Here is a 17,352-nt window from a genome sequence, read left to right on the forward strand (position 1 = left end):
GTGAAGGACTTCTGGGTGGCAGGCTTGCTTCAATCCCAAATGTCTCTAACTGAAGTAAGCAAAGATGCTGTGTGTGCTTTGAGCAGACATGTAAACTCAGAGCCAGTAGCACAAGTTAAATGATCAAAGAGACAAGAAATATGCTTTTCTATGGAGAACCGGTTAAAAGTACAACCAAACCACCATGCTTGGACTACGTTATATATTTCAGAGGCTTGTATAAGGCACTGCATGGGGATAAAGAAGAGAAATTGCTGCTCTGGGGGTCGGGAGGATCACCGAGTCATTCCACTCATCACTCCAAATGAACTAGCAGCATCCAAGTGAAAACCCGGGCAGTCTGCGAATGAACATCCTCGGAGGGAGACGTCTGAGAGAAAGTAGGTATCGTACCGGCACCAGATGGGTGTCACCACTGGGTGACACGAAATGCGCTCTGTAGGACTGGCACTTAGGCTCCGAGCAGACTTTTCCCCCTCAAGGCCAACATCTGAGAGCTGCCCGGGCTCTGCGGGGGACACACGGCGGATGGGCTCCGCTCCCGTTTCCTGACCTCCTCCTCGCACCTCCAGCTTACGGACGGCCCGGAGAGCCCGGCGCGCTCCGGGCTCCGGCCAGGAAAGCGGCCAGAGGACAGCAAGGGCGGCCCCTTCCCCCAGTTAGCGGGACAGCGTTCCCGCCCCGGTGCCGCCCGGTGCCGCCCGGTGCCGCCCGGTGCCGCCCGGTGCCGCCCGGTGCCGCCCCGGTCCCTCACCTCTGCCAGGGACGGCGGGCCGTGCCCGTGGCGACAGCGCCACCTGGCGGCCGGAGAGAGGCGCGCGGCCCCTCGGGGGAGCCCGGCCCCTCGGGGGAGCCCGGCCCCGGCCCCTCGGGGGGAGCCCGGCCCCTGGGGAGGAGCCCGGCCCCTCGGGGGAGCCCGGCCCCTCGGGGGGAGCCCGGCCCCTCGGGGGGAGCCCGGTCCCTCGGGGGAGCCCGGCCCCTGGGGGGAGCCCGGCCCCTCGGGGGGAGCCCGGCCCCTCGGGGGGATCTCGGCCCCTCGGGGGGATCTCGGCCCCTCGGGGGGATCTCGGCCCCTCGGGGGGAGCCCGGCCCCTGAGGGGAGCCCGGCCCCTCGGGGGGAGCCCGGCCCCGGCCCCTCGGGGGGAGCCCGGTCCCTCGGGGGAGCCCGGCCCCTCGGGGGAGCCCGGCCCCTCGGGGGGAGCCCGGCCCCTCGGGGGGAGCCCGGCCCCTCGGGGGAGCCCGGCCCCTCGGGGGGAGCCCGGCCCCGGGGCGCTCTCCCGGCCAGAACTGCGGCTGGGATGCTGCGGCGCGCTCCCCGCTCTGAATGTCCCTGAGCGCCGCTGGGACACTCACACGGGCTTTTTGGAGGACTTTTTTTTGTCTCCATTCCCTGGGGCGGCGCTGCCCATGGGATTGTTTTGCTGGAGCGCCTCCACTTCCCAAAAAATTTCTGACCTGTGTTCTTTTTGTGTTCATTTGTTCCACATGCTCATTCCAGTCCCCAAAGCAGGAGCCCACAGACTGATTTTCCCATATGACACTTGCTTTGCATGCTAGCAGGAACGACAGCACAGACAGGGAGCACCTGAGGTGAGGAAACGAGAAGGTAAGAGCTGAAACAGTGGGCATCCAACCTAAATCACACAGCAGAATTATGAGATAAGGGGTTTTATCACAATAGTGAAGAGGAGAATTGCAGAAATACAAAAAAATTGAAAGTTATTTTCCTACACTTAGCATAAGTCTGGAAAGAGTGAAAAGTTTGGAGAGAAGCAGCTCAGTATGTGCTGGTCCATGAGTGTTGGCAATCTGATGAATGCAGCTACCAAGGGGACCCCTGTGGCCTTTGCTGCAGGTGTTCTTGCAGAGAATACAATTTGTCCAATGATTCATGCTTTTTTTTTTTCCATGTCCTCACAGGACAGCTCTGTAAATAAACCCTGTGTGAGCTCTGCCTGAGACTACAGGCTCACAAAGGTACTCTGCAAAATTATAAAGCCAGCAGGAGCTTCAGGAGCAGTTCTGTAACTCATACAGACCTGGGCACATATATGAGGCTGTCCTGGAGCCAAACCCTGCCCCATGTGTCACTCACCAGTGCCAGAAATACGTTTTGTTTCCAGATTACTCTTTGCTACAAGTGTAAAGTGCTAGACCCCAGCTGTGGCAGATGGAGTCATGTTACGTTCAGTTTTGTCACCTCTGCTAGATAGCAATGACTTTCATCAAGCCACCAAGAGGCTGGCAACGTCAACAGGTGCAGTAATGTCTAACAGAGCCTGTCTGTCTGCAGGAACCACTTACAGGCTTAGCATCCAGATTGTCTATAAGACAATACATGTGGTTCTGCAGCTCTGCTTGCACAGCCAGGACTCAGGTGCAGAAGTGAGGTTCTTCCGTGGCACCTGAGCCCTGCAGGTCTTTGTTTTACACTCCTTAGAAAGTTTTCTTCTTGAAGAATGAACTTTTAATAATTTTTTTTTCTAACATTAACATACATTCCATTCTTTCAACTTACTGATGAGTGTAGCAGCCTGCTTTCCATTTTCACAATGTGTTTTGCCCATGAACTTAATTTTCTCATCAGATTTTGAGAGCTGCAGAGGCACTTGGAAAGTTCTTGGCTCATATGCACTGCGCCAGACCACACCTTCTCCTTGAGGAATTCCCAGGCTTTCATTGCAAGACTGTGATCTCTGTAAACTCTTGTCTCTGATGTCTGAATATTTGTAATACTTCTCATTGTTCAGGATTTAGCTCCATCCAAGCGCATGGGGTGACTTGCCATTCACCAGCAGATATGTTCCAGGCTTCCTCCAGCAAATTTTTCTCACCTCTCCAAGCTCTCCAGTGCACACCAGCAGGCTGTCAAGGAGGGCGAGGAGAAGAAAATCATGGTCCCCTCAGAAGTCAGCAGAAAACTTTCCACCTGCTTTTGCAGAGTCCATGCCATGCCTTCCCTGCTGACCTCGTCAATGTTTGGGCAGTGTCCCAGCTCAGCGTTGGTGAGGATTCGGGCTGTTCCTGTTGTTTGGGCTGTTCCTGTGAGGTGGATGCTGCTGTGGCCAGGCAGGGGCATGAGCCTTGCTCAGTGCCCGTGTCCTGCTGGGTCAGCCACTGGCCATCTGTGCTGGATCCACGGAACTGCACGGCTGCAGGTCTGGAAGGGGTTTGTGTGTGGGAGCAGAAAGATCACTCCTAAACACAATTTCTCTGGGTGTGAGAAAGATGGAGTCTTCAAATTGTGCCTGGTCTACCCAGTGCTCTGTAAGCTTTGGTGCAAGAAAAGTGAGAGCCTGAGATTTCCAATGAAAGAAAAACATCCACAGAAATAAATAAAATTTAAGATTAATGGAGCTGTAAGGACAATAATTGCAGAACTACATGCTGGTAAATTTTTATCACACAATAATACATATGGCAGCAGCAAATAGAGTCTGTTTTCTTTGCTTAAGCATATGTACCACTACACATTTATAAAAGCAACCATTCCTATTCTCTTACACTGTTTGGAATATGTTTGAAACACACAGTCAAGTGTGGGGAAGTGTCCAAAAAAGTTGCATCTGTCTGGTTTATGACTGACAGGAAAGGCCAAGCAATTATCTGAACTCCTGATGGGACAATTTTGTTCAGATGTATTTTGGGGTCAGGAGGCAAGGATTTCATCAGAGAGAGTTCTTCTTATGAAACATACAATGTGTCCAAAACAAGGTCTGAAGTTGATTAGACATAAGTATTCAAAAGGAAATGATTTACATGACAGCCCTGGATGTATTGTCTTCTCCGTAAGATCTGACCCAGCAAGGCTGAGATAACTCACTTATGAAATAGGGCTTGTGGACCTAATTAAGGCAATCTTTTTATTTTTCCATGGTAATGTTTTTCGGGGAATTAGTATATAAATCTTCAGGAACCAGGTGGAAATTTAGGAACATTTCCTCAGCTGGTGTAAATGAGCATGCTGGAAAACCAGGGCCATGGTTTCTAGATGGGATGACAGGTTTTGCTGTGTTTTGATGCTGTTTGGCAAGGGCTTTGAAAGAGGCAGCACAGTTGCCCAGGCAGTTACAAGGCTGCACATGTGTGTGGCATTTGCTGCATCTTTCCTCCAATGCAGCAGATGCCCCACACGTGCACAGCTCTGTCATTGCCACTGGGTCCAGGGGGTCTGCTCAGGAGGAAAAAAAAATGTTTCCCTTGTTACACAGGGCTTGGCCACCGTGAGTATTTTGGGGACACCTGCTGTTGGGACTGAGAGGCAGCAAGATCATGAGGATTTTGTCTGGTGCAGCATTTCCCTCCTGTTTTTCACACACAAACCATAGAGGCTGAGTGCCTTCATAGGAAAAGATTACACAGAAAGTATAAAAAATAATAGTTGCCCTTCATGTGTTCTCTTCATTTTTCCTGTTGCCTTTTTTGTGGGGGGTGTGGGGTGGAGACAGTAGGACAACAGACAAAGCAGTCTATTTGCAAATGTTTCATTCTTGGTATGTTTAGATGTTGTTTATTTCTATGCATTTGCATTTTTGTCTTCCAATTCTAGCATGCACCTAGAGTTTACTGTGAAAGATTGAGAATTAATATTTTTAAATTCAAACAGGTTCGCTTTTTAAACTTTTCTTCTCCCAGATGAGACTTCTTTCTCACACCTTTTTAGGGAGGTTTGCAAAGGTCCCTCATGCTTTTAGCAAGACACGCTTGATGTCTCTGTAAGATTTATTAGGAGTCACAACTTAATCAAGGAACCAAGAAAGATTCATTTTTCATGCAACTTGTACAGCATCATCACCTGAGAGGCTCAGCACTAGTAAATCTTGCTGGCATACTGTGGAGGGTGATCCTGAATTTTCAGACTGCCCAAATGCAAACTGAAGGGATACACTGCTTTATGTCTCCTTCCAAGCTGAAAAGAAATATGTTTGAGAAATAAGCCCTTTTGATGGCAATTTAATTTGGGGCAGATGTGCCCAGCAGCCATGACATCATCCTAAGGCAGGCCTTTTCTCCTTCTCCACTTGCCCCCTCCCCAGCTTTACAGGAAAGGTATGGAACATGAAGGGATTTATCAGGTGTCTTATCATAAATGTGCTTTATATCCTGAAGTGCATCTGTGGGCTGGTTCTCATAGGTAAAACCAGCTGTTAGCTTTAAATAAGGACAGATAAACAGAAAAAGAAAAGATTGTTCACAGGAAAGATTTCCAGCCATCATGTATGTTGTGGAAAAGAAGAATAAAACCAAATATACATGTTTGGTCTCTGAGCATATGATTTTTTTCAATGTCAGGACTGTCAGTGAATTTACTTTCATCTGAAAGTAAATTCAGCTCTGCATTCAGCAGCAAGCAGTGCTGGTCACTGGGCACCTGGAAAGCCACCTTTGGCTGAGAGATGAGGCTCTGTCCATTTAATCACTGGCACCTCTGCTGAGGCAACCAATGCAGGTGGACAGGAATCCTGCCTGTCAAATGGTTTTGGCTCTCTGACCTCCCCTCCTCAAAATCTCCAGCCACCGCCAGATTAATCTAACATTGATTAACAATTATGCCTGAGGAATGAGGAACACGTGAATGTTAGAAGTTAGGTGCCAGTGGCCTGAGAAGTAAGCAATTAATCTAATGTACCTCTTTGGAGAATACAAACCTGGAGACTAAATCACAGCCTAGGATCAGGTGGATTTTTGAGTCTAAAGTCCCAATTTAGATGTGTTTTAGGTTACCTAGATCTTACCCCTATTTCATACCAGAAGAATTATTCCAGAAGGACAAAACATGGAGCTTGAAGCTGTGGCAGGCATAAAGGAATCTTGTAGCATGCTTTTGTAGGTGTAATGTGGAAAGATTGTGTCTCCATTTTCCATAAGTGTACTGGGAAGCATAGAAATCCCTTTGTCTTTTTTCAGAGGTTTTTTTGTTGTGGTTTTGGAATTTTTTTTATGTGGAGGTCTTTCAGTTTTCAAAGAGCAGTAATGTCCAGCCTTCTGGAAAAAATGCAAAGACCTCTTGGTATAGTGCAGCTTGTAAAGGGAGACATATAAGATATCTCATTGCTTTATCCAGTGCTTGTGCTCCACCACGCTGAAATACATCCACTATGTGGCAGAAAAACCCCTGTGCTTTCACCACATAAACCCTGCTTGTTTTCTTGGGTAAGGGGAAAAAAGTGCCCGCCATGGGGTGAAAGGCTGCTGGGAAAAGGAGTATTGCTCATGACTGCACAGCACTTGCTGGGAGAACAAGATGATCTGTGCTGGTGCTAATAAACCAGGGGAAGATTTTCATGTCCATAAGAACATAAGGATTGCCTAAATGAAAAAACGAGGAAGGAAAAATGCTAAGTGAAAAGAGCTAACTTTAGTACTCTTTCTTTTTGCTTTTTAAATATCTGCAGCCAGGAATGCTCGCGGGGAGTGCCAGGAATACGAAAAGGTTGAGGAAGGGTGAGTGCTAGCAGTCTCAGCCTTTTCACACTTGTTGCTGCTGAATCATAAAAACTCCACATAACTCCACATAGTCCTCTTTGGGGCTGTGTGAGCTATTGCCAAGACAGTGACATCTTTGGGCCAGCACAGCTTTCCAATGTGGAGAACTGCATTGACCATTCTGAGGGAACCAGGGGGTAAGATTTATCTAAACATAATAGAAGTTGTGTATTTAGGAGTAAAAAAAAAAAAAGCATCAGAATAAAATTAATTTTTACTGAACCATTTATTTCTTGGCTTTGTGAAAACTGTTTCAAGTCATTGCCTTTCTTTAGGAGGGTCAGGAGGCCAAGTCCAATGATAAATACAAAACTCTGAGATCATTATTCCCTTCTTGGACTTTAACTGACGAAAAGCTCCATTCTGTTTGGCTGGGCTGCAGTCCAAAGCCCAGTGACCACCCTGCTGCAGCAAAATGCTGAGTTAGGGTATTCTTGAAAACCTAAAACATCACTTATGCTTTTCCTGATAGGAAACAGATAAAAGTCCGCTGTGTCTCTATCTTTAATTGTCCATATCCTTGTGGTTGTCTTCCTCTAGGCTTGATAGACCCCTGTTGCAGCTGAAGGGTGTAGCAGCTGGGGCTCTTGGTGCCAGCAGGTTTTAGTGCCAGGACTTCACTCCTTGAAGGCAGGAGAAGACTGGCTGCTGGCCAAGCAGCATGTGGGCAAGGCTGCCTTGAACCTGACTCTGCTGAGCTTGTGCTGCTGGCTGAGCAGTGACTAAGACACCCATCTCAGTTCTTTTTAAAGCTGTCCACCAAAATCTGGGTTGAGACTATCTTCTTCACTGGTATTAGCAACATCCACAGGATCTTGGTTAAAGTAACATTTGCCTTGTTTTGATCTGGGGCGTGAATTAAGTGCATTTTCTGAACAGTCTTCAACACTGATTTCCAGTTGTCCTGTGTGTTCAAGGTGGAATATTTTAATGTTAAACTCCACCTTACTTCTAAGTAAGGATGAGCATTTCAGGACAAAAAGAAACTCAAATGCCTTAAACCTATCCCCTTCCACTGCAGTAGGTGAAACTCACTTTCCACAAGAATTCCCAAGCAAATTATGGCAAACTTCCCCAACTTCTCTGCAGCTGCACTGGCAGGAGGCCAGCAGGCTAAAGGCAGTATCATATTGAATGTAAAGGTGTAATATACATAGCCCAGAGCTACCAGCAGAAAAGGCTCTGTCCTGAATCCTATGGCTGCAGAAGCTGCTGTGACACCCAATATACACTTAGCCCTGGGCAACCAAAACCTGTACTAAAAATTATTTGTTTCTTCCCTAGCAATAAAGTTCTGTCACTCCTGCAGCATCCTCTTCAAGCTTGAGGCTGAAAAGCACAACCTTCTCCTGTGCTCTCCCAGGAGGATATTTCTTTTCCCTCTGACAGATCCTTCACTGAAGTAGGGTTTCCCATGCATGTGAGGCCTGCACAGGAATGCTAATCCTTTCTTTAATCAAGGAGAATGTCTCTCACCTTGAATTGGCAACAATCCCTTGGCCTTTCTGGGGCTGTGGGTGCTGCTGCTCTCACTGTTGGCTACCAGAGATGTTGGGTTTTTCTTTGGAGCATCCATGTGCAGATGCAGGATGAGAGGAAAGGAGCCTCAGTACAAGCCGCTTCCTGCAGATGATGCTGCCTTGCTCTCCTCCTTCCCTTCTAGCTGTTTCCTTGGGTGCTTGGTGCCTTACACTTACCTTGTGATTACTGCAGATTCCAGAACTGATCAGCAGAAAAATTATTTAATAATGTTGTTTTTTTTCAGTTTTAAAATAGCAATTGTCCAACTGAGTGGGGCATATGAATGTGTCTCTCGTGACTTTCTCATACAGACAGCTAAGGAGAGATGAAATCATTAATCAGTGGGTGCACAAGTGGTTGGAAAACATGCTGAACTTATCATGGTTTGTCATCAAACTGAAAATTCATTCTTAATAGGGTCACCTAGGGTCTGTTTGGGGCTTGTTTCAGTTTGATATTTTCATTAGTAACTTGGATAATGGAATAAAGCATGCTTATAAAATCGGCCCATCACACTAAGCCAGGAGGATTTTGAGCATATTGGGGCCCAGGATTAAAATTCAAAATAGCTATGAAAAATTGGAGAGCTTTTCCAGAATAAACAAATGGAACAAAAGAGAGATACATGCAAAGTGCTAGGAGGTCAGAAGGCCTTCTATTGGAACAAGGAGTGACCAACCAAGCAGCAGAAGAGACCTGGAGGTGAACACACCCCAGCTGACCACAGGGACACCTGCAAGGGTAAGCGTGGGGATGTGAAAGCTAAGGGCTGAGTGGTAACTTCATGGCATTGGGAACTTCTCAAGTTTTGCATCCAGCAATTGAACATCACCTTTTAGAAAAGACATAAATGAAATAAGAAAGCTCTGAGAGACCATCAAGGGTATTACAAGGTTTGTAAAATCTGACCTGTGAGGAGAGATTGAAAGATCTTGGAGTTGTTTAGTCTAGTGAAGAGAAGATAGATAGGTCCAAAGGGAGTGAGATAACAGCCTTCAAATTTTTTTCTGTAAAGAGGATGAAAATCTGTTATCTTTATATCCATTGAGAGTGGACATAAGGAGTAATAGATTTAACAGGATGCAAGGGAGATTTAGATAGCAGGACAAACTATCCTGCTATAAACAAATATAAGCTCAGGAGCATGCTCCCTTTGTCGACTGGGGGAGTGCAGTCATTAGAGGTTTTTAAGAACAGATTAGATGAGTGGGTGTTGCAGACAGCCTGTTACAGTTCTTCTCACCTCAGCACCAGAGAATAAACCGCTGGGCCCTTCCTGGTACTGTTTTATCCTTCCCTGCAGTAATTTTCTGGAGTTGCTGGAGCTGAAGGAGCTGTGCCAATGGCTCTTGTTCTGCTGCTCGGGAAGCAGAACAGCTCTGCCAGGAGGAAAACACAGCCATCTGCCTGGGATGTGTGAAAGCACCATGGCTAGTACTTACATGGGCAGTAGTCATAGCTGCATGCTTTTGCTTATAGAGCAAGCCATTGCAGAGCTCCACTTCAATTCAAGCAGTCCTTGGGCTTCCTTGCTCTGCTGGGTCTTCCCTTAGCACATCTCTTAAGGCACTCAAAGGCAGCAATGAAGTGCTTCTCTCACGTCTTGTTCCTGATGTTTTAGCAGATTGGTCTTGGAGGCAGCTCTCACAGACACCATTCTAACAAGACTGAGTTGTAAACTGAGTCAACGTCCATGACAGCTCCTAGTTAAAGGGGAAGAAGTAAAACACCCAAGCTGCAAATGGCGAAGGCAACCATTCTGCTTTGTACATTAAAACAACTGTTACATACCAATAACTCATTGTCTTCTGACTTCCTTTCATTTATTTTCAGAGTGATACTGACTGTGATAAAATACACTTTAAAAATCAGATGGTTAAACAAGATGTGCAATCTGCTTATTATTATAGTTTCTACCCCAAGCTGTGAATCAGTGCCTCTTCAGTCTGGCAGTCTGAGATTATTTAAGCATATAGGTTTGTGTTCTAGGAAACAGTAAAAATTGTCTACTCAATGATAAATAATTGCTTCTTCTTTAGAAGCACTTGTTATCACCTCCTCATACTGAATATTTTTAGTACTAGCAAAGTATCTTCTTTTCAGCTCCCTTGAGACATCTGCTCTCCATATGGTGGACTTGCCTCTGCTTACACAGCCGGTTTCTGGGAAGGAGTCTCCTGGTATGACAAATTGGAATTATTTCCAGGTCTTCAAACACTCCACTAGTTCCTGACTCGTGTAATTGAGCCTAACAAGTTCTGCAATATTGTACATGTTTTAATCCCTCTTGCCTACCTAATTTTTGTCATATTACCTCCACTGACAGCAAGCTGCCCTTAAAACATCAACACCAGGCAGCAAAGAGCCACTTAGGAACCAGTGCTGGTGCTGAGCCCTGCTAGGGTACACACCCCACCATGCTGTGCTGCCCCTCTGCTCCTTGAAGTAAATCTGCAGGAATCAGCATGTTTAGTCCATGCTGGCCATGACCAGGGGCTGCCAGCAGGGGAGCACAGCCTCTTTGAGCATCTCTGCCAGATCCTTAGCACTGTGACTAGTGCAAGAGAAACAGGACCACCCCATCACTATGGGCCACACTATTTGCTTCCTTCTGTTTCTGAACTGTATTTTGCAAAGTAAAGACTCCTATAGTCATACAGAAAGGAGACAGCATTTTTTTTCTCTTTGGCTTGACAGCAAATGCCAGAGGATGAGAGATAAAAAATAATCACTCATGTTTGTGTGTTAGGCATATATCTGTAGTTACCCTCTTATTCCCCACTGTAGACCGTGATGCATGGGTACTCTCTGATATTGCACTATAAAACACATGCACTACTCAGATATATTTCTCATGCCTTATTACAGAAACTTCCAGTTTGAATTTTTCTAGAAGCTGTTACAGTACAAAGAAACACAAAGCTCTGTCAAGTGTTTCATTCCACATAATAACCTGACGTTGCAAGGAACAGTGGAGGGAAACCACACAGATGATACTTTAGGAGCAAGACTTCCAACAGAGGACCGGTGGAAGGCACTGAATATTGATATTTCTGACTCACAGTGTTTGTGTATTTTAATAACACTCCAAGCACCTATTTTCCTTCCATGTTTGGAGAATCAGGGAAGTGCCACACCAGCAAAAGGGAAGAAAGCTATGTGCACGGGGAGGAGCAGAAGCAGTGTGGGGAGTACTCCAGAGCAGCAGGCCCTCATCATGCTGAGCCCCCAGCATGCTGCTGGAGGTAGGTTATACTGAATGAGCTGTGATTTTGTCTTGAAAATCTAATGCTTTCATTAATTCATACAATGTTTTTCCCAAGATCTATAGCTAAAACTCCAAGGATACAATATGTGGTCATGAGAAATGCATCTAGCCAATTATTTTTTTCCTATGGTAAACATGAAATCCTTCTTAATTAGAAAGAAGTGAATTGTTTTGGCAGCAGAGTGCCACATACAAAGTACCTGGAGAATAGAGAAGTACTCCAGATCCTTCTGAGAATAATGAGAGCAAAGTAAAAGCAGAGTAACCCAGATGAAAACTAAAACCTGAGGAAAAGAAAAAAATGTTTTTCTTAAATCCTTGGTTAGTGAGAAATTAGCCTTAATTAATTTTTATACTTTAAATAAGATATATGGAACAAAGATTTTGTTTCTTATAAATTAATATGGATACTTGCTGTTTCAAGATAGGTCAGAAGTCTGTGTTTTATGGAGTTGCAAATAAACTTTGCTTATGAAGCAGCAGATAGGGCACATTCAGAAGCATGTTACTGCTTAGCTTCCACGTATGAGACAATTTCTGCAGCTAAAAAATATTAAATGTTCAGTAAATCACTGCATCATTAAGGACCTAAAGGGCAAAGATGTGTCAAACTGAGTATGCTGCTTTGTCTCAACGTTTCCTACATCCAAGGTTACAGCAGGACAGTTCAGTGGCATATTCCCAAACACTGAGCCAATGCCAGCATTTTCTTAATGGGATTAAATTCTGTCTTGTTACTGTACAAAGACACATTTTAAGTACTCTTGGCCATTTATTTGATGTATGATTCGCTTTGGCTGAATTATTAGCCTGGAACTGTGAAGAGTAGATTCTTTATTTCATTTCTTGCTGTTGTTCTCCAAAAATTATGCAATTAGCAATAGAGATATTAATAGAATGGAGAAGTAAGATAATAATTTAGAAGTTTTTCCCTTCCATTAGTATCTCTATCAATAATTGAATAAATACTGGGAGAAGTAAAGCACATTGATGTATGTACAACAAAAAAACATTGATTTGATAAACAGCTATCCAGAAGGACTCTTCTGAGATGACACCCTGCCTTGTAGCATTGGAAGGAAGGGAATACATATGGCAGCAATACTACCCACAGCTAAAACAAGGCACAAGCTGGTCACAGACAGGACTTGGAGGCTGGGATGGAAATTATGTCAAATTGGGCCTCTGGTACCTTTCTGCTGCAGGCAATAGAACAGCAGGGATCATCCCTACAAAGACATCCTTGGGCCATGACACATGTGGCAGCCACAATCACAGCAGATTAAACATGATGAAAATATTTCTGGCTGCTGCAAACACTAAATTAAAATGTAAGTAAAAGGCAGTTCCCTCCCAGCTCCCCCTCCTCCTTGAAGCTGGCCAAGAAGACCTGTACAGTGGCTCAGGCTCACCAGGATCTTTCCTGCCAGCTCAGCAGCAGCGCAGCCTCGAGCCAGTGCAGCATAGCTGGGCTTCCCCTGCCCTGGACCCCACAGTGGGGACTTCCACCAGGTCCAGCAATCATGGGAGTGCTGCCTGTTGCAGAGGAGGGGAGGAAATTAGAATGTTGTCATTAGATCTATTATATGTAGATGCCTTCTCCAGGCAGGTGACACCCTGCAGGATCCCAGCCAGCAGTGCTGGAGACCTTTGCATTCCCAGGAGTGGGTGGCTCGCCAGAGGGCAGCCGTATGCTACAGTCTTAAAACAGTCGCTATCCACTCGGACACAAACGCTTACTGCAGAGTTGTTAACATCATAAAATACATTCTACAATAATTTCTGAGAACTCCATACTCACCATGAACACGTCACAACTGAGACTATACTCCTGCAATTGTTTTTTGCTTGCTAAAACATTGATTTATTAAAGACTTGATCCTGATCTTATTTCACAGCTATATAATTCCACTGCTATGACGTTATCCCAAAAGACTTTCGACTACAATGCATAAATGCAGAAAAATTAGGAGGCTTGCCAAACAGTATATGGGCAGAACATTCCTGGATTTGATCTTGATGCTGAAGACTATAAGCCTGATCCTCGGTTCTTGAAGACTGGTAGAAACCAGGGCATGTCTATGTTACAATTGCAAGGATAAATATGAGAGGTTGAGATAATGACTTCTATCACAGATAGTGTTGTCTTTCTTTTGTTTGTATGTATTCTAAAAAACTTCCCATCTCTATATATAATCACCAAGGATATATGTTGAGACTAACTGTGGTTTTTAACAAAGCACAGTTGTCCAGCTCCTTCCTACAAAGGAACAAGTCAACGCTACCAGGGTCTGCACTTCCAGTGCAGAGCCACCATTGGCAGAATTGAAACAAATTTATGGCAAAAATTAAAACATTTATATTTTAACATCTCCAGACTTTATTAGGTGTTCTTTATACAGTCATCTGGTATGTTTAAAGGGTGAGCAATCATATAAAAGGAAATATGGTCATAACTGATTGAAGTAATAAAACCCTGAAACTAAATAACATCTCATAACTCATTACACAGCATATATTAGATTTCATTACATCAGTATATGACTTAGTAGTAAATTCTCCTGTTGGTCATAAACCTCTAAAGTGTTGTCATCCTGAAAAATGAAATTAAAAAAGGGAAGAAGACAATGCCAGGACATTCTGGTGGTGCTTGTACTATTACAGCACAGCCCCACCTTGCGTCAGGGTGAGCTGGCCTTGATTGCTGATGATGGAGATGGGTGATGTGTTTTTCTCCACTGTTATCATTGTGTTGGGGACAAAGCCACTCCTCCCACCTGGGGCATTGGCATTGCCAGGGGTTTGTTTTTGTGACCTAATGCTGAGCTTGTCACCCTTGTGTGCTGATGAAGTCACCTGCATCTCTGGCACTGGACAGCTCTTGCAAGGGTGGTGGCTGAGCACACCCTCCCTGAGAGCTTCCCTGTCTGTACTGGGGTCCAGGAACCCCACTGAGCACATGGTGGTGAAGCAGCAATGTGCTGGTAACAGGGATCAGAGCCGTGGGCTGGGAGCCTGTGTTCCCTCCGCCGTGGCACTGGGCAGTGTTAGCTGCTGGCAGTGTTTGCTGCTCACCACCCTGGGCAAGCCATGAGGGGGTGGTTGCTACCCACCCAGCTTCCTCATCCTCACCATGGTTTCATCTGCCCTTGTTCACAGGCTAAGTACTGCTGCAAGCTGGCAAATGTGGCTCTGTCACATGCCCTGGGCTGCAGGGAGCTGGTTGGACACCCCAGCTACTCGCCACTTGGACATGGCATGGCTGGAGCCCGGTGGGACTGTGATCTGGGGCTCTCAGAAGGGACCTTGGAGAGGCATTCACTAATTCATGTTACCCCATGGAAACACCAGCATGGGGGATTTCCAAAATCCCCTCTCTTTCTAAGGCTGGAGCATCTCCCAGCCGATTCCCAAAGGCTATTCAGGATGCTGGTGCCTTCCCAAATCCTTCAAAGGGCTGAGCAGAGGGTCACTGATAACCTGAGCATGCTCCATGAGTCCAGTGACCTGCTGGTGTCTTTAAGGGAGGTAGCAGTCACATGCAATGAGGAGAGGAGCCAGGCTTATTTCTGGCATAAGCTCACCATGCCCACTGATTGTTTGTGCTACAAACAACAAACACATCAGAGAAACTGCACAAAAATCAACCTCTGAGCTGGGGACAGGCTCTGGTAAGTGTTTGAGCCACCCAGCTACAGCATCAGAGATCTGCTCCCCATCTTTTTGCAGCTCCCAGTGTCTTGAACTCTTGATGTACTGCAGCACAGCACCAACACCTCATCTGGGGCTCCATCCTCCAGCTGCTCAGGCCAGGTCTGAGCAGGGGACCAGCCCTGTGACTGGGAAAGTTGATTTCCCCCAGGGCCAGTGAAGTGGCAGTTTTTACCCAGGTTGCCTCTTTCTATTTCACTGTCAGGGCTGGCATCTGCTGCCTCAGGATAAGATGGGCTTTTGCTAGTGAGGGGGGCAGCAGGTTCCTCATTCCAGGCTAGGAGATTCTGCTAAAATTATTTCTGAGCAGATTTGCTAGGATTAGTCCACAGCAAACCCCTTGCTGCAGGGCTCATCTCTGTGCAGCATGCCATAGCTCTGAGACATGTCCATGACACTGGTTTGGCAAAGTCAGGCATAAGCAGAGACTGTTGTGGCTCTCAGTGTCAGCTGTGAACAGTGGATCTTCCTCTCTACAATTCCCCAAAAAGCTTTTATGTTGCTTCATTTGAGAACTAACCTCTCCTCCTCCATCTGACAGTTTATAATTACCCAGAGCCACTGATCAGCAACTATACCATTTTCAACATCTGGGAGATCTTAAGGCAGATCCCAGTCCAAACTGCACTGATGTAATTGTTTTGCTGGGTGAAGGACGATAACTCTCCCCATTTAAGATTATACTCCTTCAAAATAATCCAATGGTATTTTTGAGGCTCACTTATGTCAACACGTGCTTTATTGTGTCTTATGTGTTTTTAAAGTGCTGGGTGGAAGCAGCTGGAGGAGAAGTCCCCTTTCAAAGTATACCTCATCTTGTTCTTTTTGAAGTAGCTTGTTGAATAAGGCTTTAATGGCTGTTTTGGACATGTTCAGACACACCATTGGGTTTGATATACTTATGAAAAGCTAAGGATATAAAGTCATGAAAGAGATCCCCCAAAGCTCCAAAGGTGAAGATGACTACACCCTTCCTTTCCACGAGAAAGAGCAAGAGTCTGTGACCAGATAAAAAACAAAGCTATACTTCTGAAAGGAAATATGGTCTGTTACTTTTATTTTTCTTGAGAATTTTTTTGTGTTGTTGCTATATAAAATATATAAATAAAGCATGTCTAGTTGCTGTCAGTGCAGCCCCATGTCCTCCTGACTTTGCCCTGCCCTAGGAGCCTAAGTGCTCCTAGGCAGGGATGACTGCCTCCACAGAGCTTCGAAATTATGATCTCACCCTTCCTCTAGTACCTTGGCTTTTGCAGTGCACAGAGCAGAGCTGAGCCAAGCCTCACCTGGCAGCATGGTGCCTCTTGCTTTTTAGCAGAGCCACCTCTACACCACCACGACAGTGTGGTGAACTCTAGCAAGCTGCCTGAGTGCTGAGCATTGATGGGGGCCTGCTTGCACATTGATGGAGTTTTCACCCACACTCTTCAGGATGAGAGACTGTGGCTGAGAAACATGGAGAACTTGGAGAAGTTTTAGTTAATTGAAGCAAACCAAACAGATCAAGCTGCTTTTATGACTATTTCATAATAGTATCTTTTAAAACTAATACTCCATTGGGGAACACAACTTGCAGACAGAAAACCCTCTGAAGTGCCTTGAAGAGATCTGAGCTTTGGACTCTGAACTTTGCTGCTTATAAACAATCATTTCAATCTGCTAGGTCGCAGTGGGAGTATGAGGCTTCATAAAAGGGCTTAGGTGTTGGAATACTGAGTGCAGCAGTGCTTAACTCCGTGTCTCACTATGCAGCCGCCCCTTGCAATCCAGAAGATTTAGACACAAAGAACCAGATCCATTTAGGCCAGTGGGGAACCACTTTAGGAAGGGCTAAGGAGAGCACAGCCCAGCTGCGCTGAGTTACCTCCTTCTGATCGGGTTTCAGGCTCCAGATCCTTTCCCAGCACAGGAACCAATGCAGCACATTCTCATAAAGTAGCAACAATAATTCCAGCAGCAACAAGATCCAGTGCTCCTCTTTTGCTGCAGAGATGTGAGCATCCGAAACTGAAACCCACCCTGTAACTGTGGGGGCGTCTTCTTGAAGATGGTCTAATTTTCATGACAGAAACAGATGAGGTTGGGCCACAGGAGATGGAAGCTTAGGCCATGTCTGGGCACCCTGGAGGCGGGATTGCCTCCATTGGATTCCATTCACAATAAGGTTCAGTGCATGATCTTTAAATATTCTTTAGGGAAATCCTGAGCCTCAATGAGTGCCATGAACTTGGCATTCCAAAAGTTAGGATACACAGGTGTCACTCTCTGCAGTGGCCTAAAAAGCACCCTTGCCTTTGTCAAACCACCTCATACCTCTCTCCACATGCGCATACTCAGTGGTTCCATTTCCCAAAATGCATTAAACA

The sequence above is a fragment of the Lonchura striata genome, chromosome 2 (genome assembly GCF_050655825.1).
Source record: "Lonchura striata isolate lonStrDom1 chromosome 2, ASM5065582v1, whole genome shotgun sequence".
Taxonomy (NCBI): domain Eukaryota; kingdom Metazoa; phylum Chordata; class Aves; order Passeriformes; family Estrildidae; genus Lonchura; species Lonchura striata.